Genomic DNA, 27,261 nt, shown 5'->3' with positions numbered 1-27,261 from the left:
ACTAGGCTCGTAGGCTGATATATTTTCATCAAACTTTACATCTCTTCTAATGATAACATTTTTGGACTTAAGTGGAATAAGTCTATATCCTTTGACATCTTCAGAATATCCAACAAAAATACATTTTTCACTCTTAGGTTCTAAAGCTTTATGTTTCTCATCTGGAATATGGGCCCATGCTTCACTTCAAAAAACACGAAAGTGACTTACATCTGGTTTAATTGAGCTCCATGCTTCTTCTAGAGTGATATTATTTAAAACCTTAGTAGGAGTGTGATTTTTATGTAATTTGCATAGTTAATTGCTTCTGCCCAAAAATTAAGACTAACTCCTTTACATTGAAGCATACAATTAGCCATTTCCTTTAAGGTGTGATTCTTCCTTTCAGCTACACCATTTTGTTGTGGAGTATATGGAACAATATGTTGCATTTGAATTCCATTCTCAGTGCCAAAGTTGATGAATTTGTTGTTAACATATTCTCCGCCATTATCAGATCTTAGCTTAACAATTTGATGTCCAGATTGTTTCTCAACAAAGGCCTTAAAGGCCAAGAACGTGTTAAATACTTCACTCTTGAGTTTTAAGAAGCATACCCAAGTGCGTCTCGAGAAGTCATCAATGAAAGTTAAGAAATACTTGTAGTCAGAGAATGAAAGAACTGGAAGTGGACCACATAAATCACTATGCACAAGTTGTAAAGGGGTTGAGGTGAGCCAAGAGGCACATTTTTCAAAACTATCCCAATGATGTTTTCTGAGTACAGATCCAGAAGAGACACCATCTCTGCAAGATACCATTGGAAAACCTGCCACCATATTTTCTTTACATATATTCTGAAGGGAGCGATAGTTTAAGTGACCAAATCACTCATGCCAAACTTTGCTCACTTCTTCATTATGAGAAAAAAATACCGAGGGAATATTTGATGACCCAAAGTTGTTAAACATATACAACCTTGTAGAATCATCAGCAATGCCAGTAGCTAAAATCTGTCTAGGATCTCTTAGGTCCTTAATTATAACATTGTGAGGTGAAAATTCAACGATTTTACCTTCACCTGAATGAGTTATCTGATATACAGATAGAAGGTTGCAGGATAAGGTTGGAACACATAATACATCATTAAATTGACCATTGTCTATATGAACAGTTTCAGTCCCTACAACACTAAGAGATCTATCATCACCAACATATATATTTTTGGTGTTACCATCATTTAAAGAAGAAAACATGGCTTTGTTTTTGTCTATGTGATAAGAAGCTCCAGAGTCGAGGAGCCACTCATGAGAATTAGAAGAAGAAGATACATTTAGTGCATACCTAGACCGAGATGTTTGACAACCACATGCAGAAAATGCTATTCCTGAAGATGAAGTTGAAGTTGAAGACTTCTCCAAATGGATGTTATGCCTCTTCATTGCTACTTCCAAGGCTTCCATCTTCTTGAAGCATTTGGATTCTAAGTGGCCATCTCGATTACAAAAGTGGCAATGTTTATCTTTCTTCTTCCCTTTGTTTTTATTTGCCTTATCATTTTGTTGAAATGATTTTTCATTTTGAGACTGAAATTTCTTATGACACTTGTTTGGTTTAGGACCATTCTTTTTAGGATACAGCTTCTTAGGATTATTTGAATTTGGTTTCTACTGGGTGGCTAAGGCTTTCTTAGAAGAGTTTCCAAGATTAAGAAGACCAAGGTGTAAGAGTTTTTCTTGTTCTCTTATTAAAGAATCACAAAAGTCGTGAAAGGAAGGGGACCTGTAGTCTTGTCCTTGAGAAATGAAGGCTTCTCTTGTAGAATGGAAGGTGGAAACAAACACAGAGTATGCTGGTCCCAACTTAGTAAGAATGGAATAGATAAGGTTACCATCTTCTTTCTTAATCTTACCACCTTCCAAGAGAAGTCTAAGGGTATTGAACTTGGAGAAAAAATCTTTGATGGACGAAAAATTATTGGGGTCCAATGTAAGCAACTCATTTTCAAGTTGATGGGCTCTGAGTTCATTTTTAATTCCAAAAACTTTAGTGATCTATTTCATTGCTTCATTAGGAGTATCAAGTTCTGCGATATGGAATCTAAGGTCTAGAGAAATACACATCTCTATCAACCCACATGCTTGATCTTGCCTATTTTCCCATTTGGCTACCTTATCTTCATCTTTTGGTTTGGTTTCTTGGCCTGACGTTACTCTGTAAAGACCTTTACTTCTAAGTAAATCCACAATGTAGGACCACCATTGGAAGCAGTTGGTGCTGTCAAGAATAACTTGGCATGGACTTTCCATTTCAACAGAAACTAAAGCTATAGATGTTGAAACTAAGTGTTCCAATGGAAATATCTCGAAAAATTTGGCTGATTAAAAAAAAAGAGCTCTGAAAATGGATTCTTGATAAAGAAGTTATGGCTTTTGAAGAAAAGGTCTTGAAGATGGCGATGAAGTGCGGGAATGTGTGGAAATGAATGATAATGTTGTATTTAAAAAAAATCCTCCCCCTTTCCAAACTTAATCTAATTAGCTCAAAAAAAGAAAGACTTGAACTCAAGACTTCTATTCTCATAAGGTAGCTTTGGACCAAGTGAGCTAGATTAAAAGGTTAGTAATTTTTGGAAAAAAGGAAGTGGTTTTTTTTTTTTTAGTCACTCAAGATTTGGAGTGTGTGCCTACTTGAGAAAGTTATTTTTTCCTATAAAACAAAAAACACAAAACCCAATATAGACATATAAAAAAAACAAACCTTATGGCTTGAAGTTAGCTTTAGCCAGAAACTAAATATTTTCCTCAATGTTTCTGATTTTCCGAGCTCACACTAAGGCGCGGTGGAAAAGAGCATACGCATGAGAAAAATCCTTCCTTTCTGTTTCTAATTTTCCCAAATTGCACAGAGTCACGGGAAAAAGAGAATACACAGAAATGAAAGGTATAGATATGGTAATAAAAAATAGAGAGCTAAATAAACCAAAATAAATAGAGAGAAAATAATTAAAAACTGCAAATAAACACTGTATACCTCCAGATCTTAAAAATTACATAGCTGGGGCTACTAGAAACCTTCTCGCATGAAACAAAAGGGGTTCCTCACTGGAACAAATGCTCCTAACACATTAGAGTAGTCATCTACGCTCGAAAGTAGTCAGAAATAGTAGATCTAGGAAACAACAATTAGATGCAGTTCTATCGGCTTCGAATTTGGATCACCAATGGATGTGACCCTCAACTTGGCTCTAATATGATGTAGGAATTTACAAGGTAAGTTCCTCAGATAGAAAACCGAAGGACACCACTCACAAACAGATCACAGATCAATACACTAGTATTTTTGACATGGTTAAAGGCCTCAAAGAGGGAAACAGTCCACCACCTAAGCCAATGCAGCCACTTCAGGAAATTTATTAATAAAAGAATAAAAATTTACATAAGCTTCTCTCATGAATGGTTAACCTACAAATGACCCTCCATGCTCTTTAAATACAGATCATGGATGAATCTGGTGTTAAGCCATGGATCAAGTGTCGTAATACCGAGGAGAGAATGAACCCTCAGATCACTTCATGTCTAGAACATATCGTGACTGTTAGATTGTAAGTTAAAGTACATAATAAAGAAACAAACTATACCTAACACTACACTAGACCAAGCTATACTTAATTATTTCCTATGTGTCGGAATATCCTAACAAAATGCACTTGAATATAATGGACCCCCTTTTCCTCGTAGTGGTCTAGTTATAACACAACGTGATAACCTACCAATGGTTAAGTTTGACTCCAAATCCTAACTAGATTTGCAATATCCACTCTTCTAGAGACATATTCCTCATATTAATGTGGATAGACTAGTTCATATGAATAATGGGGGTTTACATGGCATCCTCTTGAATTATGGTGGTCAAAATAGGAAGGTCAACTTCTGAGTCACATAACTTTTGCATATGGAATCCAATTTAGGTGATTCTTGAATTGTTGGAGAGGTATTTGTGTGTATAATAGTGAAAAATGTTGTAACAATTATGTGGTAATGTTTTATCCCCAAACACTTATGTCTAATGCCTAAAACTCCTTACATAAGGTTTTAGACCTCAAATTTCCAAACTGTGCCACCTTGGTAAGAATGGTCATGTGAGCTGATTCCTCCACCTTTTCCACTCTAAAAGCATAAGGATGGATGAAAAACAATATAATTATCCAATATAGATCACACCTTTCCATTTTAGGAGGCTTTCGGTCCTTGAAATATTCTACTAAATGAAGTGATGAAAATTATTCTCCACCTTCCCTTAGGTGTACTATATGGCCTTTCCTGAAAGTTTTCCTTTCAACCAAATATACCAAAGGTCATGTTTCCCCTACCTTGTAGCTATAGACCTTTTTTGTAAAATAGTATCTTCTATTAACTCTTCCTATGCATCTAGTGCCAAATCCTCTACAAAATGTAGGACTCATTCCCCTTCCTGATCTACCATGGAAGGCTCATAGAATTTTAGATTGGCTACTTTGACCAATAAGTAAATAAAATTATATGGGGGTACATTGAGTCAATAGGTGTTATCTTGCAACTTTTCTAGTATCTCAAAGGGACTCTATTTAATTCCCCTAATTTTATTACCAGAACCTTGTAGTCTCTCCTTGTTCAATGGTAACCATACTCCGTCTCCCAGGAATTATTTATTCTATGTTGAGGCCTTATATTTTTCTTTCAACTTATGAAATCTATCATGTACCTATATATGGATATTCCTTATCTTCTTAACAAATATTTTGGTCCTTAAGGAATCCCCTCTAAGATCCTCCCCCACTCCTCCTTGCTACCCACATTCAATATCCAAATGTGAAGGTGGAAAATATGCAAAACAAGTTTCAAATTGGGTCTTACTAGTAGAAGTGTGGAATGATTTATTATAAGAGTGTTGCATATATACCATATTTGCATCTGAAGTCTTTAGATGCTTCTAACCACAACCATTCTAAACTTGTACGAAATTCATGTTGAATACTTATGTTTTCCCTTATGTCTATGGATGGAATGTTATAGAACTACTCCACCTTATCTCCTCATTCTCCCTTAATTTAGTCTAAAATTCACTAAGAAATACTATTTCCCTATCTAAAATGATGCCCCTTGGTATCCCAAAGTGCACCTAGACCTGTTCAAAGAACAAGTTTGATGCTTCTAACTTATTAATGGTACTTTTATAGGGCACCAAGACAAAAATATTTTTCGACCTATAAACTACCATGAACAAGTAGTCATGTACCTTCCTAGTTGTTGGTAAACATCCCACAAATTCCAAGGAAATGCTTACCAAAGCCCAAGTGTGTAGAGGTAATGGATGATATAAACCTCTCTTCTTATTACGAGGCTTGCTATTACAACAAAACATGCATCCTATTATAAACCTAGATACCTGTTATTGCATCTTGGGTCAATATACATACCTCTGCAAGTTGGCCATTGTCTTCCCTACAACAAAGTTCCTTGCAAACTTTGAGGTGTGAAACTCTCTAATTATCTACTGTCACTCACCTCTAGGAACACATCACTTACCTAGTCTATAGAGTAATCCATCCTAGACATGGTAGTGAATCGTGTTTTCACTGTCCTCCACATGACTATGGATACACAACTACTAAAACACCTACATAAATTATTTATCCTCTAAACATGTATCTATGTATGCGTCATGGATGAATGAATCCATGTGCATAAGAGTTCCCAAGTTGTGATATTTGATGTTGGCTGCCTTTAAAGTATGTCAGCCAACTTTCTTGTGCTTTCTTTCTTTAACTTGATAGCTAAATGAAGTTGTTGTAGAATCCCCACCCACTTATAATGCTTGTTTTGTTGTAGCTTACTATAGGCTAGAAGGAACTATAGTGGCTAGTGATTTCTATGAATTACTATCTCTTTCCCATCATATAATTCTTCCACTTATTCATATCTTCCATAAGGGTCTAGGGCTCCATAAGTAAGGTAGTTAAGAAATTCCCCATGAAATACTTCATAATGGTAACATACAACAATTCCTCCCTACATCAAGACCATTCCCATTTCATACCCACTCACATTTGACTCCACTTCAAAGGGATACTGTAAGTTTGGAAATGCTAGAACTTGTTCTTCAATAAAATTATTCTTTAACTCCTCAATGAACCTCTGCAAAAACTTTGTCAACTTAAAACTCGTACCATTTTCTATTATGGTGTGGAGTGGTGCTACTACTAAAAATGATACTGTTAATTTCCTTAGGCATTATTCTTCCCTAACAAAACTCCTGACCATAGAAACGTTAGTAGGCACTGACCACTTCTAAATTGCATCCATCTTGGCAAGATCTATATTTATCTCTCCTCCACCTATCACACCCCAGATACATCAATTACTACCATAGTAACTCAAATTTTTGAGATTTAATAGCAGTCAATGCTTCTTTAATTTCACTAACACGTACGTCAAATGTGAGATGTGATCCTCCCAGGTAAAACTGTATATCAGTATATCATCCAACAAGAAATAATAAATTAATCTATAAAAGGGTGCAATATATCATTCATTAACATTATAAATGCAGTCAATGCATTACAGAGGCCAAATGATGTGACTAATCACTCATACAAAATATTCCTAGTTTTCAAGGTAATCTTCCATGTATCTTCTTAATTGATTCAAACTTAGTGACATCCAAACTTTAAGTCTAACTTCATGAAGTATTTGGATTGTTGTAATTGATCCAACAGACTCTCTGTATTGGCAAAGGGATACCTGTTCTTGGGTGTAATTTTGTTTAATTATTTGCTATCAATACACATCCACCAAGTACAATCCTTCATTGGCATAATGATGTTGGGTGACAAACATGGTGAGGTACTTGATCTAGTGGCACCTTTTTCCAATAGCTACTGCAGCTGCTTTTTCACCTCCCTTTCTTCTATAATGGACTGCCTATAAAAGTAAATGTCTAGTAATGGGGATTCTGGCAATAGCTAGATCTCTTGTTCCACCACCCTCATTGTTAGTATCCCTTTAGGCTCCTAGAACACATGATTTCATTCTTGTAGAAGCTCTTTCAATTTTTGTTTTTGTTTCTTCATGCACCCCTCTATGAATGAATTTTCTCTCACCAACGATTTTATAGATTGATTTTCTCTTAAAAATAGTAAACCATACTTCTTGCTGGAACTGATCAATTTCCTGGCTTGGTTATCACTTACTAGTGAAATTTTGGACTTGCCCTTATGCATGTTGATGGTGAAGGACTTTCCATCTTCGATGAAGTGGTACTAGTGAGCTCCTTGCATGATGATTGAAAGCTTCATGTACATTTGGGGACTTAAAAAGACCACTCCACATACATAAAGGGGAAATATATATTGTTCTAGTTCTTAAATAAAATCAAGAATGATAGCTAATTTTATTTTGCACTATTTGTTTACCTTTATTTTTGCATCATTATTTACACATACCAATGGATATTTTATTGGACGATCATGAACTTCCAATCCCAATTCGTTGACCAACTCTACGGCAAATTTATTTTCCTCTAATCTTGAGTAAAAAAATGCATTAATATTTATCTTATTGACATGTATATTTATATGGAAGAGTCTAGTCATTTTGTTCTCTCCATGTTGTTGAAGGATACCCAGATTCAACTCCTTTCGTACTAATGTAAAAACGATCTTGTCATCCACGTCTGATATGTTTTCAACCTAGTTACTTGAATCAATCAACATTCGATTCTTCTTATTTTCATCTTTCTTTATGTTGTTTAGTTAAGCTATTGATACAACTTTCAACACTTCTCCTCTATATCACCATCAATGTTATAGTAGTTGCTATGATATTTTCATTATTTTGTTTTGGTTTTTTCATTATTGTATTCTCCCCCTTTCCTCTTCGTCATCCCCTGAGAAGCATCCTAGTGCTCCTTATGCTTCGACCCACTTTATTTTCCTTTCTTTTATCCTATGTTCTCCAGGTATTATTCTTATACAGAAGCCTCATTTAGTGATCTATGTTTGAACATAATCACTTTCATGAACAAATGGGTATGTAGCTCCCCAGATACTTGATGAGTATGTTTGGGTTCTTTAGGGAGATACCCAACATTATGGCCATATTTCTAAATATTTTTGTGTACTCCTGTACACTCTGCACCTTGTTTCCCCGATAACCATGTTTATACTTTGAAGACCAGTTTGAGTGCTATACTCATGGCACATGTATCCCACTTGAATGGAAATGGACCAAATAATGATTCATGACTGACCAAGTAATGAATCGGGAATTTTCCTTAGATGTCACTATTCGAGCACAATAACCATGAAAAACCCCTACAAACCACAACAAAATCCCTCTCTAGGGGGTATTTGGCATCAAGTTTGGATATGGATTCCATTAGGAGCTTTTTTACAATGAGGATGGGTCATAGGGACTTAAACATGGTTAAGGGTGGGAAACAAGTCCCTCAATATATTCTTGAATGCTTTTAAGCTTAAGAGCCTTGAAGAAGTTCTTGTATGAACACATGAGTTCTTTTTAGGGGCTATTTATAAGCCTTTGTGCAAAGTATAGAAGTCATGGGTAAATTTTGTGAATTGAAAATGGGCCTAGATATTGCCACATGGTTAAGGGATTAAATAAAGGCCTTAAACACTAATTGAACCTTCTTGAGCTCAAGAGCCATAAAAAATCCCTAGACATTGTGGAACAAGTCCTTGTAAGAGGTTCTTTTACCTAGGATTTGGATACGGGTTCCATTAAGATGTTTCATGCCCTCTAGATGAGTCTCAAGACCTTAACCATCATCATGATTGGAAGAAACATCTTTAGGTTATTGAAATTGGTTAGGAAATGGAAAAAAGAGTATATGGACCTAAACATAGCTTCAAATGCTCAACCACCATGAACATATCCTCAAAACACCACATGGAGCATGGATGATTTAAGGGGCCTTGAACATCATAACACATTAAAAATGAGTGTCTTAGAATCTTATTGTAGCTTCTTAAGGTCAATATCCTAAAGAAAGTATTTAAACTGCCACACAAGAACTTTATAAGGTTCTCTACCTTCAAAGTGGGAACAAGGAAAATTAATATGTTTTTTCCAATAGAAATGAATGTTAAGGCATAAAAGTTCTGAAGTGAGGATAGAAAAAACATAATACTAAGTTTAATACAAGTGTCATTATCTTTTCTTGTACATCATAGATGGGTCTTTAGTCCATGACCATTGAAAGGGGCTGGAAATAAGAGCTTATATCTCTAATCCTTTCTTTTGGAAAGCTTAAGAATTATAGAAGAATTATTGAACCTACACATATAACCTGAGTTGGTTAATAATCACCTCCAATGATGTTATGGGAATAAACACTAAGTTAATTCGAAGCCAAGGATGTATCTGTAGATATATCCAAGGTCAGAAGCGAATAGTAATGGGCATTATGTCCTAAATGATGCTTGTTGGGCTTAATAACCATGAATAATTTATGACTAGCCACAAAGCTTATATGGCTATAACATTGAATATATTCTAGTATGACCACATGAGACTTTTGTATGATATATCTATCCTACTAGAGGGATATGAGTGCTATGATTAAACCAAAACACATTCCATAACAAAATATGAATCATTCTTTGTGCAATGATTGAGGCTCTGTAGGACAGGAGTGGGATATAAGTGACAAGAGTAGTTTTTTCTCATTGGAAATTACCTTTGAGGTCTAGGAATGGTAAAGGTAGGAACAAAAGGGTTTATGTCCTGAATTAATGTTTTCTAAAGCTTTAGAACTATGGTTATGGGAGGAAAATGCTCAAGCCTTATGCCCTAAATTTCACTTCTAAGGTTCAATTGTGAGAAACAACACCTATGAACCTCAACACTAATGCTCTATTAGGGTCTTTGTCACCAATGTTGGATATGGATTCCATTAGGAGTTGTTTCCAACTAAATATGGGTTGTAAGGCCTTGAATATGTTTGATGAGGGGAAACAAGTACCCTGCGATATTATTAAATTTTGTTGGTATCAAGATCCTTAATTGAGTCCTCATAGCAACATATGAGTGCTCTATTGGGATCTGGTATATGGATACTATTAATTGGTTTAATAATTATTGATGGGTGTAGGGACCTAAAGCATGGCTAAAAATGAAAATAAGGACCTCACATAAGAAAATGAATGTTCTAGACCTTAATCATTGTGGATAGGTCCTTTAGCCATGACAAATGCCCTCTCTAGTGTGTATTTTATACCTAAGTGTTATTTGAGATACCATTAGGTGTCTTTTCACAAAGAGAATGACCCTAATAGAACTATCCATAGGAGAGAAATACATGTTCTAGTGTTAGGAATTTCTTATTGAAAACTAGGTCTTAAAGTAGGTCCTAATGTTAAATGTGATTGAATTTTTGTGCAATAAGAATGAGCGTAACTTTGAATGCGTACATGTTCCTATATATTCAATAAAATTTGTGAAAATGGTGGTGTTGTTTCTTTCCCTCTAAGTGTTGGATGAGTTGGCTACAATCCACATATTCATTATCTATAAATCTACACAAACTAATCTACCATGCAAAATTTAAACATATAACTATTTATTTTTATTTTTCATTGGTTTTTAATTATACACATATCATAGTCAATGGGGTCTTTGATAGACGGTGATCGGGTGCTTTGTTAAGGAACTCCTTGATGTGAAGTCACGGGTTCAATTCCCTACCCTGATTGGGGTGATATATTAGACATGATGAAGATGTAATCCTTCCAAACTTAAAAAAGAAAATCATACATATATCATAGTTCTAAATAAATAAATCTTTATCTTTCCTCCTCTTCTTAATATTCTAAATAAATAAAACTTTGTCTTACCCATTTCAAAAATAAGCTATATGGTGTATAACTATAAATGAAAACCAACAACAACGAAAAAAAATGTGATTATGTTAAGACCCTCAAACATTATCTTAACATTTTACTTCACAATTTTAGGACTTTACAAATTGTATCGAGGAAAAGAAAATGTATTAAAAATAATGAAAAAGTAAAAAGAAATGGGTCATGCCTATAATCATGCAAATTTGTTTGAATTTGTTTTATCATTTTGATACGAAATCAAGTTGCGACGGTATGCATTATACTTTGAAGAAAATATAAAAAATAGACCAATATTTTTTTTAATTATAACCATTTTTTTATAAAATATGAGCTATATATTTTTAATTAACAAATTTTACTTTCTCATAGTCTCATTGATGATGATGATGATGATGATGGTGGTTACCGTCCACTGAGACCAAATTGGTCTATCGGACCTATAATATTTTTAATTTTTAATTGTCTGGCTCCTTGTTTTTCTTGGCGAGATTGGTGTTGTAGCTCTCTTTTTTTTCTCTACGGTCTTCCAACTTCCTTTATCGTGCATCTCCTTCATCTCTTCTGGTTCTTGAAACAATGGTGTCTTAGCTTCACGGTCAATTGTGTTCGTCCTTTTGAAGATATTCGGAGAAGAGGTTTGGTCTAAGAGATCTGCTTTGTTGTTAAATGAAGATTTATTTTGCACGATAATCGAATCCTCATAACTGTTGACACTTGAGGGTTTGTCGAGTGCACTTTTTTGTTGTTGGGTAGGGCTTTCTCCATGCTTGTCTTGAGAGTTGTTTCTGTCTTGCCCAATTTCTTGTGATTCAAAGTTTTCTCTAGAGTATTCTTCTTTGATGACAGTGTAGTGTTCTTTTTGTGCTCCCTCCCACCAAGTAGATCTGTGGTGGCTTTTTTTACCAGGATTTTCCTGGGAGGCTTTTGGGCAATTTTTGGCTAGATGGCCTGTCTCAAAGCAGGATCGACATCGGAAGAGGACACTTTCATAATCGAGTTTCTGGTTCCACATATAATCTTTACTTGTTAGGTTTATTTCCGCTGGGAATCCGGCACTGAAGTCCATTTCCACACAAATGTGTGCATAGGTGGTTCTGGCATATTCCTCTATTTCTGGACACCTGCAGTAAAATTTCCCAATTGCATTTCCAATGGCTTTTAGCGAGGAGAGATTCCAGAGATGCAAGGGTAGGCTTGGCAATCTCACCCAAACTGGTGCTGAGGTTATCACTGCTGTTGAGGGATCGAATGATGGGTTCCATGGCTTCATGAATAAGCCTGATTTTTCCCAAAACCAAGGGCTGGAATCCATAATACATTGTCTGCTTTCAGGATTTTCAAAATCTACTATAAAGAAACCCCTAGCACAGGGGTAGATATTAATGTCATCAGAAATTACAGGCTTCCATACCTCTGAGATCCAATTGTGGAGAGCTGTTAGTCGCGGCCAAAAACCATTGAACCGACAAATTAGGGCACTTTCAGAAAACTTCAAAGCCTCATCGAGTGAGGCTTGGACCACCTGGACAGTGGGTGCTGGAGCTTCACTGACAATATGGGCAGGAGCTTGCCCTCCAGGCGCTGACGGCACTGAGCCAGCTGCTATTTTCGCGAAGCTGGGAGCCATATTTTACTTCCTTGTAGAACCCAGCCGTAGAGGAAAAAGACAAAAGATTAGATCTAGATCTAGTCGGAAAAGATTAGATCTAGATCTAACTATAGAGGATTAGAACCCAGCGGCAAAGAGATAGCCCAGAATATTAAATCAATACGGGAGCTGCGTTCACGGCGAGATCTGCGTTCACGGCGAGATCTGCGTTCCCAGCGAAGAGATCTGCGTTCACGGCGAAGAGATCTGTTTAACTTAACTCATTATGTCTTCGGAAGATATATGCCGCAGAGACAGTTCAAGAACCGAAGCCTCGAAAGAGAAGCATAATGCCATCTAAGCCAACCCATCATTCTCACTTACTATCATATGCTAGGTGACAGAAAGGGAGAAAGGTTAAGATAAAAATAATAGCACGTCTCGTACTTTGAAGAATCGGAATTCCTATATAATTGCGAATGCATGAGATAATGCATTCGCAATTATAAAGAATCAGTTACTCGTAACATAAATGAAGACTGAGGTTTAGTTACGACATTGACACAAAGAGTGTGCACGACGTTTGGATTCAGAGTCGGTTTGACATTCAACGCATAGAAATCAATCATGTTAACATATTGGATAGGGTTTCTGTTAGTATAATCGATTTTCAACTTGTACTGTGATCCAAGTTTTTGAATGGCCAATGTGATATGTTTAAAAATTTATCCAAGTTTTTGAATGGTCAATGTGATATGTTTAAAAATTCTCGCCAATATGATATGTTTAAAAATTCTCTATTGATATAATGATTATTTATTAAGGATGTCAAAATGTGGTAGTCTAAAAATTATGTTTTTTGTTTTGAAAGTTATGGAAATTTAGGTCATATTTTGAAAAAATTTGACAATTTTTTTTGTAAATCTAAGTAAAAGCTATCAAAATTCATAATTTTAGGTGCTGTAGAAGTTTTTGATGGTGCTGAATCCATTTCCACTATCAAAAACATGACTCAAACACTGTATCTTCAAGATTTTTTGAAATTTTTTACCCAGATTCCAACCACTTTTAACAGTCTAAACAATTCTTCCACCTCCATAAACAACTCCTGTCAAATTAAATAATATACTTATTAAAATAATGAAATTAAAAAACTATTTTTTTCACATTCCAATCCTAAAAAACCTGAACGACTTAATAAAATCTCTTCTTGCTCTATATAACCTGAATTATTGAACGACTGAATAAAATCTCTTCTTGCTCCATATAACCTGAATTATTGAATAAAATATATTCCTTGCTTCAAGGTTTATATGAGTTTTTTAATTTTATATGTTTGTTCAAAAACACATACATGTGGATTTTTATTAAAAATTTTAAAACGAATAATGTACTTATCAAAACTGTCAAATTTCATAAGTTGTTTCCTTTTTAAATTCCAATCCTGAAAAACACGAATGATAAAATAGAATCTCCTCCTTACTTCAAGGTTTGAGCTTGGGTGTCAACAATGGCATTTAAAATGACAAGACGGATCGCCGGCGGGTTGGGAAGCCATCTGGCTATTTGCTTTGTCCTGAGAGCCCACCGTAGATGGATTAACAACACCTTGCAGGCGACATTTATTGACTCCGAAAGCTGTGACGAGCTCACCTCCTTCAACACCATGGCCTCTCCAAATCGTTTTGTTAATGCTCCTCTTCTCCATGACATTTGTTCTCCACAAGCGGCTAAACTGTGTCAAAACTGCAACAGGCAGTCGCTGCCTGATTCTCCCTTGTCAAGATTTTGATAATGGTTTCCATTTCTCGCATTCCCGTCATTGTCTCCTAGATTGTGGCTCGCCCACCCCTGTTCACGCTCAGCATCATCTTTCTTCCAACTCCTCCATTGTCAATTTAGCTTACATCTATGCCATGTCTCGCCTCAGGAACCACATGTGCAGTAGACGTGGAGGAACGCGTGAAGGTTTTATCCGCTCGCAAACTTCAACCAGCTCCGCCTCTGATTCCCCAGACTCAATTACTGAAATGCCCAACCCGCTCATTTACCCCATTCATCGCTACCCGAATACCAGAAGTGGTAGAGGTAGGAGGGACAATGTTATCCACACTGTGGATCTCCCACTTCCTCCTTTCTCTGCCCCTCATAGCACCCAATTCCGCTTCCAGAGTGCCTTAAATAGGCCTACAATCATTGCAACCATCACAATTTCCTTCGAGGAAGAGTCTACGACGCAAGCTCCTCTATCAAGTCGTGGGAACAAGAAGAGTAGGGAAGTGCCTGGTAGTTATGGGATCAGCAACAAGAAGCAAGGTGAAAGCAGAAGGGCTCAGCACAGCAAAGCCAAAGATGGTGACACTTCTAGTGAGGAGGACAAGGAAAATGGGATGAAAGCTTCAGGCAACGGTCAGAACGACACTAGTGAGCGACAGATGGATACAGAAGGCACTGTGGAAGCTCCACTTGATCAGGGTCAAGGCACGACTGAAGCGGATGACGATTGGTATCAGTTTGCCTGCCGGATTGAGGAGGAGCCAGCTCCGGAGCAACCACCAGCCTAACATGTGGCCTAATGCAAAGGTCTACGGCTCCTAGGTGGATACGTCTCATTGTTTTGTGGTTTCTTAGTCTCATGCAAAGGTATCTGGCCTCCAGGTGGATATGTTTCATTGTTTCGTGGTTTTTTGGTCTGGGTGTGTTATGTTTTTATGCCATTTGTCTTGGATCCTCTGGTTGAGTCTTCGCCAAGTGGACATGTCACACTGTTTCTTGGTTATGTCCCTATTTTTTTGGGTCTGGAATTGCACTCCTCTTTGTTCATTTTGGGAAACCAAGGTCTACTTTGAGATAGTTTTTCTCATTCAATGACTGGTTTCCCCCATAACAGGGGTAGTCTTTAAAAATTCTTGGACTGGTTTCCCTTCTGATGAGACAGTCCACTACAAACAGTTTCATTTTCTGATAATGACTAATGTTAACATCTCTGAAATAAAATCTCTATAACTTTTTTGTATCATATCAATAAGTCAATATTACTTAGGAAAAAAAAAAGGTCTGCATGAGCTTCACGAGTAAATGCATGTGGGGCTGGTTGTAGACTTTTAACGCTTTCCTATCCATAAATAAGCAGCATCGGTCAAAGCATGTGCATGTCATTATTTTTGATGATTTTAATGTTTGCGCAGACCGAAATAAAAGAAGACAGTTGGCATTCACATGACTTTTACAATTATGTTTTCCAAAAATTGGTGTTCTTTATGCATTGATGTGGAATATAAAAATAAATATATATAATGTTTTGGTTGATAGGTGTTTTACAATTTAATATGACCATGTTAAATATTTTATATTAAAATAAAATAAAAATAAACGCTCAACAATATTATTATATTTTATATAAAAAATATATATAAGATTTTATTTCTAAAGATTTTCTTTAGGGTTTTTCTATTGTAATGATATTACATATTAAAATATATAATGACTGCATCTTTACCCAGAAAGGATAGCAATAATCCTATACGTTAATGAGTAATATCATTATACTTTATATATGAAATATATATGATTCTATTTTTAAATATTCTTTAAGTTTTTTGCCGTAATGGATTTGAGAATATTTTTTATTTATAAATTAAATCAATTATATACATATGAGTAATTAAAAACTAATTTGCTTCCTTTATCTAATATAGACAACGTAGAAGACCTCTATCATAATTTTACTACAACCCTCTCATATTCTATTAACAAATTCTCAATTGAAGTTTCAAATAATAAAAGTAATAGCAAAACCAATCGATGGTATGACAAAGATTGTAAAAGTGCAAGGAGAGCAATTAAGGAAGCTGTTGATGAATCTCTTAAAATGGACAAGATAAAAATATACAAAGCCCTAACTAAAAGGAAAAAGAGGCAGTACATTCGTCAAAGACAGGAGAATCTCTTACACCTCTCTAAGGTAGCTCCTAAGAAATTTTGGAGGTGGATTCTAACTAGGAAGACTAAGGATAATAATAAAATTGCTCTTCACGATTGGAATTCCTATCTTAAAAAGCTTTATGAATCTCCAAATGTCATGGATAATTTAGAAACCCTTCTCACAACGAAAGAAGTTTTCTCTTTAGAAGACATTAATTTTGGGGTTAATCGCCTCGCTAATGGGAAAGCTAAGGACATTGAAGGTTACCAAGCGGAAATCTTAAAAATTGGAGGTCCTGTCCTCATCCCCCACATCCACAAGCTTTTCAATCAAGCAGTCAAGCAAGGGTTCCCTAAACCTTGGACTGAGAGCCTCATTATCCCTATTTTTAAAAGTGGGGATACAAATAACCCCTCTAATTATCGAACAATTATGATCAGCCCTCTCTTAGCCAAGTTATATGGTAGTATTTTGGAAAGGAAGTTAAGCATATGGCTTGAAAGTGAAGGTAAGCAGGCTAAAGGCCAAGCAGGTTTCAGAAGGCATCACTCAACAATAGACCACCTTGTTACGCTTAGGATCAGTGCGGAGGAATGTCGTAATGATAAATCCAATTTATTTTGTTGCTTTGTGGACTTTAGAAAGGCTTTCGATACGGTTCCTAGATACAACCTTTGGAATAGATTAGAAGAGCTAAAGGTTCCTCTCGAGTTGAGAGCTGCTGCTATAAGGTTATACGAGAATGTAATTGCCAAGATAAAGAGCAATGAAGGGTGGTCGAAAGATATTAAGTGTAACATCAGAGTTAAACAAGGTTGCCCCCTCTCCCCTACCCTATTTGGCATTTACATCGATAAGCTCGAAGGCTATTTAGAGGACGCAGGATGTGATGGCATGATCTTAGCTGGGATAGTCGTCATCCTTCTTCTTTATGCTGACGATATTTTTCTTTTGGCAAGGTGCCCATATGATCTTAATAAGCAACTCAGGCTTCTTAAGGATTTCTGCTCTACCATGGGTATGACTGTTAACACTGACAAAACAAAAGTTATGATTATCAAATCCAAGAAGGACACTTACACTAATTTTATGTATGACAATAATAACTTGGAGGAAGTGTATTCTTACAAGTACCTAGTAATTGATATTCATCACAAGCTCAACTGGAACCATAGCATTGAGAAAAGGATTAATGGGGGGTGGAAAGCTTACTTTGGTTTTGAAAATAATTGTAAAATAGCAAACCTTGTAATGTGGGATAAAAAAAGTTCCTCTTTGAAACTTTAGTCACTCCTGTTATCTTATATGGCTGTGAGGTTTGGGGTTGCAGCATCTCTAGAGAATCATGGAGAAATATTTAGCAAATCCAGAAGCATTTTATAACTTATAACCTGAAAATTAAAAGTAATACACCCTATCCTATTCTCCTTATAGAAGCAGGTCTTTCCCCTATTGAGAGCCTAGCTATGCTTAGGTTTCTGTTGTACAAGCACAAAATCAGTAACATAGACGATCATAGACTTCCTAAGCTAGCTTTAAATTCTAGCCAAAACCACCTAAGGCTCAATCGAGGGTGGCATAAAGACACAAGGGCCTGGTTAAACTATTGGGAGATCAACGAAAATGATGCATTGCAAAACATAAATAACAATAAAGATATTGTTACTTCTAAGTTCAAAGAAAAAATGTGGTGTGAGAAAGACTTATCGGCTAAAAGAAAATTAAGTTATTATAAGAAGGTCATTAACCCCACCCTAGAAGATCAAAAATATCTCTCTATTTTAACTAGCTCAAAGAAGAAAATTAATATAGCAAAGATTAGAACGAATTCTCATGAGCTCCATAGTGAAACAGGTCGTTGGGTAGTTCCTAAAACGCCGTGGACGGAAAGGATCTGCCATATATGTGATCCAGGTGGATATTGGTGGCGTGATCCAGGTGGATATTGGTGGCCACCTGCCAAGTCCACCTAGACCCCCACCATTGTCTTTCTCAACATTTTCAGTTTCCTTAATTGTAGCACAACTTACTATTTTTAGCAGTTTTTCGGGTCCTGAACTTCCAGAGCCGTTTTGAGGCCCTAAACGACGTTTTTTGGGGAATCCGGGGGCAACATCGGTCCATGGAATGGACCGATGTTGCCCGTTCCAACAATGATAATGCTCGGATAGATCTTTCTAATGAGCTATTGTACGCGTCAAATGGAGATCATATGCCAAAGTTACGACCCCGGGAAGTTGATGTACCAACTTACCCCCAAACGGGGCCCACAGTTTGACGTTTCATCTCCTAGGGTTAGGTTTTGGAATGTTAAGGGTTTTCCATTGTTTCTCAACAATAAATAGGCCTTCGAGCCTCATTGTAACACAGTTCAGAGGCATGTAGCCATCACATCTCTTCTCAGAGATAAGCTACCATCGCCCTAGCTGGTTTATTTCCATTTCTGGTTGTAAGCATCTTTCAGTATTTTCCATTAATGAAATGAAGTATTATTTCCGCTGCATCTTTGTGTATATGGTTATTTCTGTAATTTGTTGCGTTCTTGTTTAAATCCAGATCAGTGGTATCAGAGCGGTCTGCTTTTTCTCTGTTTTTCTTTGCATGTCCCCAACAAGGTCGGGATATAAGGAGTTAGGGCTTGAACTGGTTGAACCTTTGCAAGACCAGCCTCACAAATCCTGATGGCCTCCCATGGCGGATGAGAAGAAAGACGAGGGGGCAGGAGATCCCATCAAAATCTTGCTCGAAGAAGCCCTCGAGCGACAACGGAACGTGATGATGGACAGCTTTGCCCAGATCCTTCAGCGGCTACCCAGAAGCAACGCATCGGCTTCCAACAGCTACTCTGGAAATGCCACACCCTTTAAGGTACAAGTTAATTTTGAAATCCCCATATTCAAGGGTCAGATAGACGCAGATGCCGTAGATAAATGGTTAAATCTGCTAGAGGGTTATTTTTCTGTTCATGAATTTTTGAGTCGGGAAAAGATTTTTTTTGTTCTCCTCAAAGCAGCCCCCCACGTCAAGGACTGGTGGGAAACCTACTACGAGCAGAAGGATGAAAGTACTGGCTCACTATTTTCAGCCGCACCCACCTTGGATTCGTTCCGGGATGCCATCAAGGAGCAGTACTACCCTGTCGAGAGCTACGAGGATGAATACATAAAGTGGACAATACTGCGGCAAGGAAGGGACCAAGACGTGCCGGAGCTCACCAATCTTTTCCATACCCTTCGCACAAAGTTGGGTATCAAGGATTCGGAGCAACATTTGATACTCAAATACCGTGGCTGCCTACACAAGTACATCCAGGAAGAAATACAATTCCTAAACATCCCCTCGCTCGGCGCAGCATACTGGTATGCCGTCAAGGTCGAGCAGAAGTTTAAACAAAAGAAGCGAGACTTTGGATCTGCGAATCCAAAGCAGGGAAAGGTGCCCCTAAACCACAGAACAAAGGACAAAGCCAAGGCGGGACAGCCCAAGACAACCAGCCGAAGCTGCAAGCAAAGAACAACGCCGCGAAGCCGAGAAAGGACACTGGAAAATGGTGCGAGTTCCATAAGAGCTCCACTCACAACACAAGTGAGTGTCGGGCCAAGCAGTCACTGGTGGCTGAGCTAAAGGTTTCAGAATCAGATGCATGTTCCGACTCTGAGTCAGAACCCGATAAGGGGTATGAAAAAGGGAAGCAGATCATTGATGCGAACCCCAGCGCCACTGTTGCTACCGCAAAGATCCAGAAAAATGAACCCGAAGATCCAGAGGAGGAGGAGCGTCTCTTCCACTCCCAGATGTGGGTAAAGGGCTCCCCGATACAGTTCATTGTTGATAGCGGGAGTCAAAAGAACCTCATTTCAGCAGAGGTCGTGAAGCGGTTGGGCTTAACGACCACAACACATCCACAACCATACACCATTGGGTGGCTTCACCAAGGACGAGATCTTCGCGTGAGCCAGCAGTGTCGCCTTCGATACAACATCAAGCCCTTCACGGATGAGGTATTGTGTGACATTGCTCCCCTTGAAGTTTGTGATGTATTACTAGGACAACCATACTTGTGGAAGCGACATGCTATGTATGAATCAAGGCCCCGTGCTGTTATTATTACATTGGGAAATAAGTTGTTCAGGATACCAGAGGTAGCACCACCTGCCGCCCTCTCTTTGATTACTGCAAAACAATGCAGTAAGATCATTTCCAAAACCAGGAAATTTGTTTTCCTGATGATACGCCCTCAAGGAAAGAAGAAGACAGTGGCTGCGGCCTCCAAACGGGGCCCCTCTGCACGACAACTACAGAAGGACAAGATTGTGGAGGAGTACGAGGACATCTTCACCTCCCCGGCAGGGGTTCCTCTGCACTGTCAAGTCAAGCACTCCATCGATCTGACCCCAGGTGCGCCGCTACCCAATGGACCAATTTATCGGCGCTCCGTTCTGGAGAACGATGAAATCAAGAGGCAGATTCAGGAGCTCCTGCAGAAAGGTCACATCCGTCCGAGTTCATCGCCCTGTGGGAGCCCGATCGTGTTGGTACAGAAGAAGGATGGGACGTGGAGACTCTGTATTGACTATCGGGCGCTGAACAAGATCACTGTCCGTAATAGGTACCCGATCCCACGGATTGATGACCTCCTAGACCAACTAAAGGGGGCGAAATATTTCAGCAAGATCGATCTGAAGTCAGGATATCACCAGGTACCAATCGAACCCTCCGATGTGTGGAAGACTGCCTTCAAATCCAAGGAGGGCCTCTTCGAATGGTTGGTCATGCCTTTCGGATTGACGAATGCTCCTGCAACCTTTATGAGGCTAATGGATGACATCTTGCGGCCATTCACCAACTCCTTTGTAGTAGTATACTTGGATGACATTCTGATCTTCAGCCAGAGTTGGGAAGAGCACCTCCACCACATCCGACAGGTTCTCCAAACACTGCGGCAACACAAGCTATGTGCCAATTTGGAGAAATGCACTTTTGGCATGACCCAGGTTCAGTATCTTGGATACATCATTGATGAACAGGGGGTGCATGTCGATCCAGCCAAGATCCAAGTCATTCGGGATTGGCCCTCTCCAACCACTCTAACAGAGCTCCGCAGCTTTCTAGGTCTTACCAACTTCTACTGCAGGTTTGTGTTGGGGTTTTCTCATATTTCTTGGCCCTTGAGTCAAGTCACCAAGGGCGGGGCGAAAGCAAAATTCTTTTGGTCTGAATCTCAACAGAAGGCATTCAGGGAGTTGAAGGATTGCCTCTGCATGGCACCAGTGCTCGCGTTACCAGATTTACAACAACCATTTGAGGTCGAGACAGATGCCTCTGACTATGCTATTGGGGCAGTCCTTACTCAACATGGACATCCAGTGGCATATCACAGTGAAACACTTTCAGACACAGTCCGGAAGTACCCCACTTATGATAAAGAGATGTATTCCATTGTACAGGCCTGCCGAAAATGGAAGCATTACATTTTGGGAAAGGAAACGATCATCCACACAGACCACCGACCTCTGCAGTTCATACAGACCCAAGGGAAATTGCAGAATGATCACCATCAGAAGTGGTCTACATCCCTGCAACAGTTTCACTTGAATATCAAGTATAAAAGGGCAGCACCAATAACGTTGCAGATTGCCTCAGTCGACCACCAATCATGGCGCTAACTACCGTGCTCAACTCTTGTGGGCACGAGACTTCTGATTGGCCACTTCTCTACAAAAGCGACCCAGAATTCGGCCACACATACCAGACACTCTTGGAGGGTCAGCAAGTTGCAGATTTTCACCTCCAGGATGCCCTATTATGCCACCTTGATCACCTTTGTGTTCCTTCAAATGAGCGTGCCAAGATGATTTGGGAAGCACACTACAGTCGGGCTGCTGGGCATTTCGGGGTCGAGAAACAGTGGCAGTACTGCAAAATTATTTCTATTGGCCGAATCTTCGACAGGATGTTGGGAAGTACATCCGATCATGTACTGCCTGTGCCATTGCCAAACCGACCATTAAGAAGCACGGCCTCTATACCCCGTTGCCTACCCCTAGTCGACCTTGGGAATCCATCTCCATGGATTACATGTCAGGCCTTCCTTCCACTAAGCATGGAAATGACTGTGTTTTTGTGGTCGTCGACAGGTTCTCGAAGATGGCCATTATATTGGCCTGCAAGAAGAATATCACAGCAGAAGCCACTGCTAAACTCTTCTTTGAACAAGTGTGGGTGCACTTTGGGATCCCACAGTCTATCATCTCAGATCGGGACAGTCGGTTTCTCAGCACATTTTGGTCCAGTCTCTGGTCAATGCTGGACACCAAACTCACGAAGTCCACAGCCTTCCATCCTCAAACTGATGGCCAGACAGAGGTTGTCAATAGGATGATTGTGCACATTCTGCGCATGTATAACTCAAAGCATCCACGCACATGGGACGAGGGCCTCCACTATGTTCAGCACAGCTACAACCGAGCTCTTCACAGCTCCACTGGCCATAGCCCTTTTCAGGTGTGTTTGGGATTCCAACCACTATGCCCCATTGATGTGGCCATGCCACTTGCAGCTACTCACATGAATTCAGCTCATGTCCAGTCCGAAATAGATAAGGCCACCAGCTTCATTGAGCGCATCCAACATATTCGCCAGCAGGTCCATGACATTCTTGAGAAATCAAATGCCAAGTACAAGTAGCGACATGATCAACATCAGGTGCCACACAAATTTCAGGTGGGCGACAAATTCTGGTTGCATTTGCAAAAGGAACGCTTACTGGAGCCTATCGAAAATTGAGACCACTCCGATATGGTCCTTACACCATTACTAAGGCTATGGGAGACAATGCATTTGAGCTCAGCATCCCCCCATTCCTTGGCCTGCACCCAGTGTTCAATGTGGACCACCTTCGGCCATACTTTCCACCATTGCTAGACACATCCGACATTGCAGAACAGCTCAAACCTACAGAATTAAATCCAGATTGCATGGAACAAGCTGCAACTGATCGGATCATGGACACACAGATCAAGAACACTCGCCAACAGAATATCCAACTGTATCGAGTTGTCAAAGCAGGCCAACTCCTTCAGCAGGGCAAGTGGCTCACCAGGGAACAAGTTCAGCAGAAGTTTCCTCATCTCGTGGAGGAGCTCAACGCAATGGGGACCATTGCTTCCTAAGGGGGAAGGAATGATCTAGGTGGATATTGGTGGCCACCTGCCAAGTCCACCTGGACCCCCACCATTGTCTTTCTCAGCATTTTCAGTTTCCTTAATTGTAGCACAACTTACTATTTTTAGCAGTTTTTCGGGTCCTGAACTTCCAGAGCCGTTTTGAGGCCCTAAACGACGTTTTTTGGGGAATCCGGGGGCAACATGGGTCCATGGAATGGACCCATGTTGCCCGTTCCAACAATGATAGTGCGCGGATAGATCTTTCTAATGAGCTATTGTACGTGTCAAACGGAGATCATATGCCAAAGTTACGACCCCGGGAAGTTGGTGTACCAACTTACCCCCAAACGGGGCCCACAGTTTGGCGTTTCATCTCCTAAGGTTAGGTTTTGGAATGTTAAGGGTTTTCCATTGTTTCTCAACAATAAATAGGCCTTCGAGCCTCATTGTAACACAGTTCAGAGGCATGTAGCCATCACATCTCTTCTCAGAGATAAGCTACCATCGACCTAGCTGGTTTATTTCCATTTCTGGTTGTAAGCATATTTCAGTATTTTCCATTAATGAAATGAAGTATTATTTCCGCTGCATCTTTGTGTATATGGTTATCTCTGTAATTTGTTGCGTTCCTGTTTAAATCCAGATCACTTAGAGTGCCCCGCGTATAACCACATTAGATCTCAGTTTCACAATCTTTGTTACAATACTGACCTTCCTAGCCTTTTACAATGTCAAAATTATAGTGAGCTCGTGAGGCTTCTCTCCAAGCTTTTTGAGCATCGGAATAAAATCTTAAATCAAAATAGATAATTTGTTTATTTAGATCCGATAGAGCATTATTTGGTCTCAACGGACGTTAACCATCATCATCATCATCATCATCATCAATATTATTATATTTTATATAAGGAATACATCATATGAATCGATTGTTAAAGGATTTTTTTAGGTTTAAAGTTATTATACTAAAATTATTATGTCATTTTACAAAAAAATAACATTTATTTAGGGGATAGATATCATTTCTCGAAACTATAAAAGATAAATTTATGTGACTTTACAAGCATCTTAGATCTATCTTAATTCCAGATATACCAAGTGTTAAGAAAGATTAGATCTCTTTAGATAAAACGTTTTTTTATAGTAAAGAATGATTTGATCCCTCAGAGAATTAAGATGGATCTAGTCGAGGTTTGCACCTATGACCTAAAAAACATAGTTGTCCAACAAAGACAAGCCACACTAGTTGGCACTATTGCTTTATTTATGTTATTTTCAAACACAAAATTTAATTAATGATAAATAAAATTAAAACTTAACTGAAATCAATCATATTATTTTGTGAGGAAAGGGACAACCTACTAGTTTGATTCACCATTGAGTCTTCTATTATGTATCAATGAATAAACCTCCTTTTAAATGTGTTGTATATGTCATGTCAGTAAGAAATAATTGGAAAAGAAATTAAAAACAACTCATATTTAGCTGAAAATCCTTCCTATTTCCTACAACATCACCGTGAAACACTTTATAAATTGAGAAATAGTTAATATAGGACAACTGGGAAAATCATAGATTTTCAAAATCATTTTTATTATTATTACATGTAAAAGTGTTAAACATGAGAGGGCAAAACATTACAAATAATTATAAACAATCATGATTTAAAATAGTCATGTTTCAAATTATGAGTAAAAGTGCAGTTTAGAGAATACAATGGGAAAATCTATGGACTAAGAATACCATGGGAAAACCATGGACAGGCAAAATTATTAATTTTTTATTTTATTTTATTTTAAATTTAATTTAATTTTAATTTTTATGTAATTTGACCAATTCAAAATCTTAAACAATAGAAGGCCTATCTTTATAATATGTTTAAGATAATCATGTTTTAAATTTTTAATAAAATCGCAATTTAGAAAATATTGTCCGAAAAATCCGAAATTGAGAATACCATGGAAAAACTATGTTATTATTAATTTCATTTTTATATTTTATTTATTTATTTAATTGTATTTTACGTTTATTTTTATTGTTATCTAATTTAGACGAGTGCAAAACTTAACATAACACCCCATCCCATCATATAATCTAAAATGAATATGAAATAAATTTTTTAAAAAGCAAATTTACATTAATTTAATAATTTTTTATAAAAACAAATCAGTTTTTTTTTTAATTTAATTTTAATTAATATCGTAATTATTTTTATTTTTCATTAAACTTCTCATGCCGTTATCAAATGAAGATTTGTAGTGGTTAGACTGCTCACAACGTTTTGAAACGACGATCATCCTACAAGCCGTGCTTATTCCTTAAATCCTTTTACCAAATATTCTACATCCATTGGAGCATGGTTAAAAAAATATTAAAAAAAACTAAAATATATAATAAAAATTTTATTTTAAAAAAATCAGAACTAAACTTATAAAAATTAAATAAAAGGAAACGTGAAATATAGTTAATAATAAAAGCTAGCATATATTTATCTTTGTTTTAGATTTATAAGCGTGGAGATGAATAAGATGTTTAGATTTCTAAAAGTGAAGATATTTTTGTCAAATTTTATTAAAACAAGTCTATATCCTTTTTAAAGATTTATCAATTGTGGAGATAGATGAGAGTTTTAGATTTCTAAAAGCACAAATCTTTTCATCAAAGTTTTCACATTTAATATTTAAAAAATATTATCTTAAAAGAATTCATTTATCTTATTAGATGTAAATTATTTTATTAGATATATATTTATCGAGTTGTTTTTATTTAGAATTTTTGTAAGGCTTTTTTCAATCAAAAAAATGTTTTAATGATAGAGCTTGACAAATTAGATTAACCCTCGGCTATTTCTCCCTTATTTATAATATTTATGTGTCTTTTTTAAATCTCCTTTAAAATGGAATGATATTTATTTAATTTTTTACTATATATTTTTATAATATTTTATTTTTTTTATTAGGTTAATACTTAAATTTATATTTATTTAATTTTTTTATATATTTTTATAATATTTTAATTTTTTTAATTATGTTAATATTTTTTTAAATGTTATTATTTTTTAATTTCAAATTTTCCTTTTACTAATGTTAATTTATTTTTTTATATTATAAATATATATTTCATCTTGATGGAGTATTTGACAATCTCTTTGATATGAAATATTATGTAAACAATTTGAATAGAGGTTCAAATCCTAGTGGTTCAAGACAATTAATTTTTTTTTTAATAAATTGGTTTATATGTATAAATATAAGAGTTGTCTTTAGTGGGACTTTTTGGACTTTCCCGTCGTTGAATCTGAAAAGAAACATTTGAGGTGAAATCTTGATTTGTGTTATTTAAACTAGTTTTTTGAATGTATATATGAATCCAACACCCTAAAAAACCACTTGGCATTCCATTGTGTAGGGGTTACCCATCAAGCTTGTGATTTCAATAAATTCTTGCGAGATTTTAGAGAAATTATACTGGAAAAACTCTCAAAATCTTGATTTGTGTTATTTAAACAGGTTTTTTGAGTGTATATATGAATTCAACACCGTGAGAAACCCCCACATAATTTCCATTGTGCAGGGGTTATCCATCTAGCTTGTGATTTCAATAAATTTTTGCAGGATTTTAGAGAAATTAGACTTGAAAACCCACAACGAAATTTTCCAAAAAATCTCATTAAAAACAATTCAATTGGGGAAATAATTCAATG

The sequence above is a fragment of the Pinus tabuliformis genome, chromosome 9, assembly GCF_031772625.1.
Source record: "Pinus tabuliformis cultivar Carrire ecotype Pingquan chromosome 9, CPIR1, whole genome shotgun sequence".
Taxonomy (NCBI): Eukaryota; Viridiplantae; Streptophyta; class Pinopsida; order Pinales; family Pinaceae; genus Pinus; species Pinus tabuliformis.
This window is presented reverse-complemented; position numbering follows the sequence as displayed.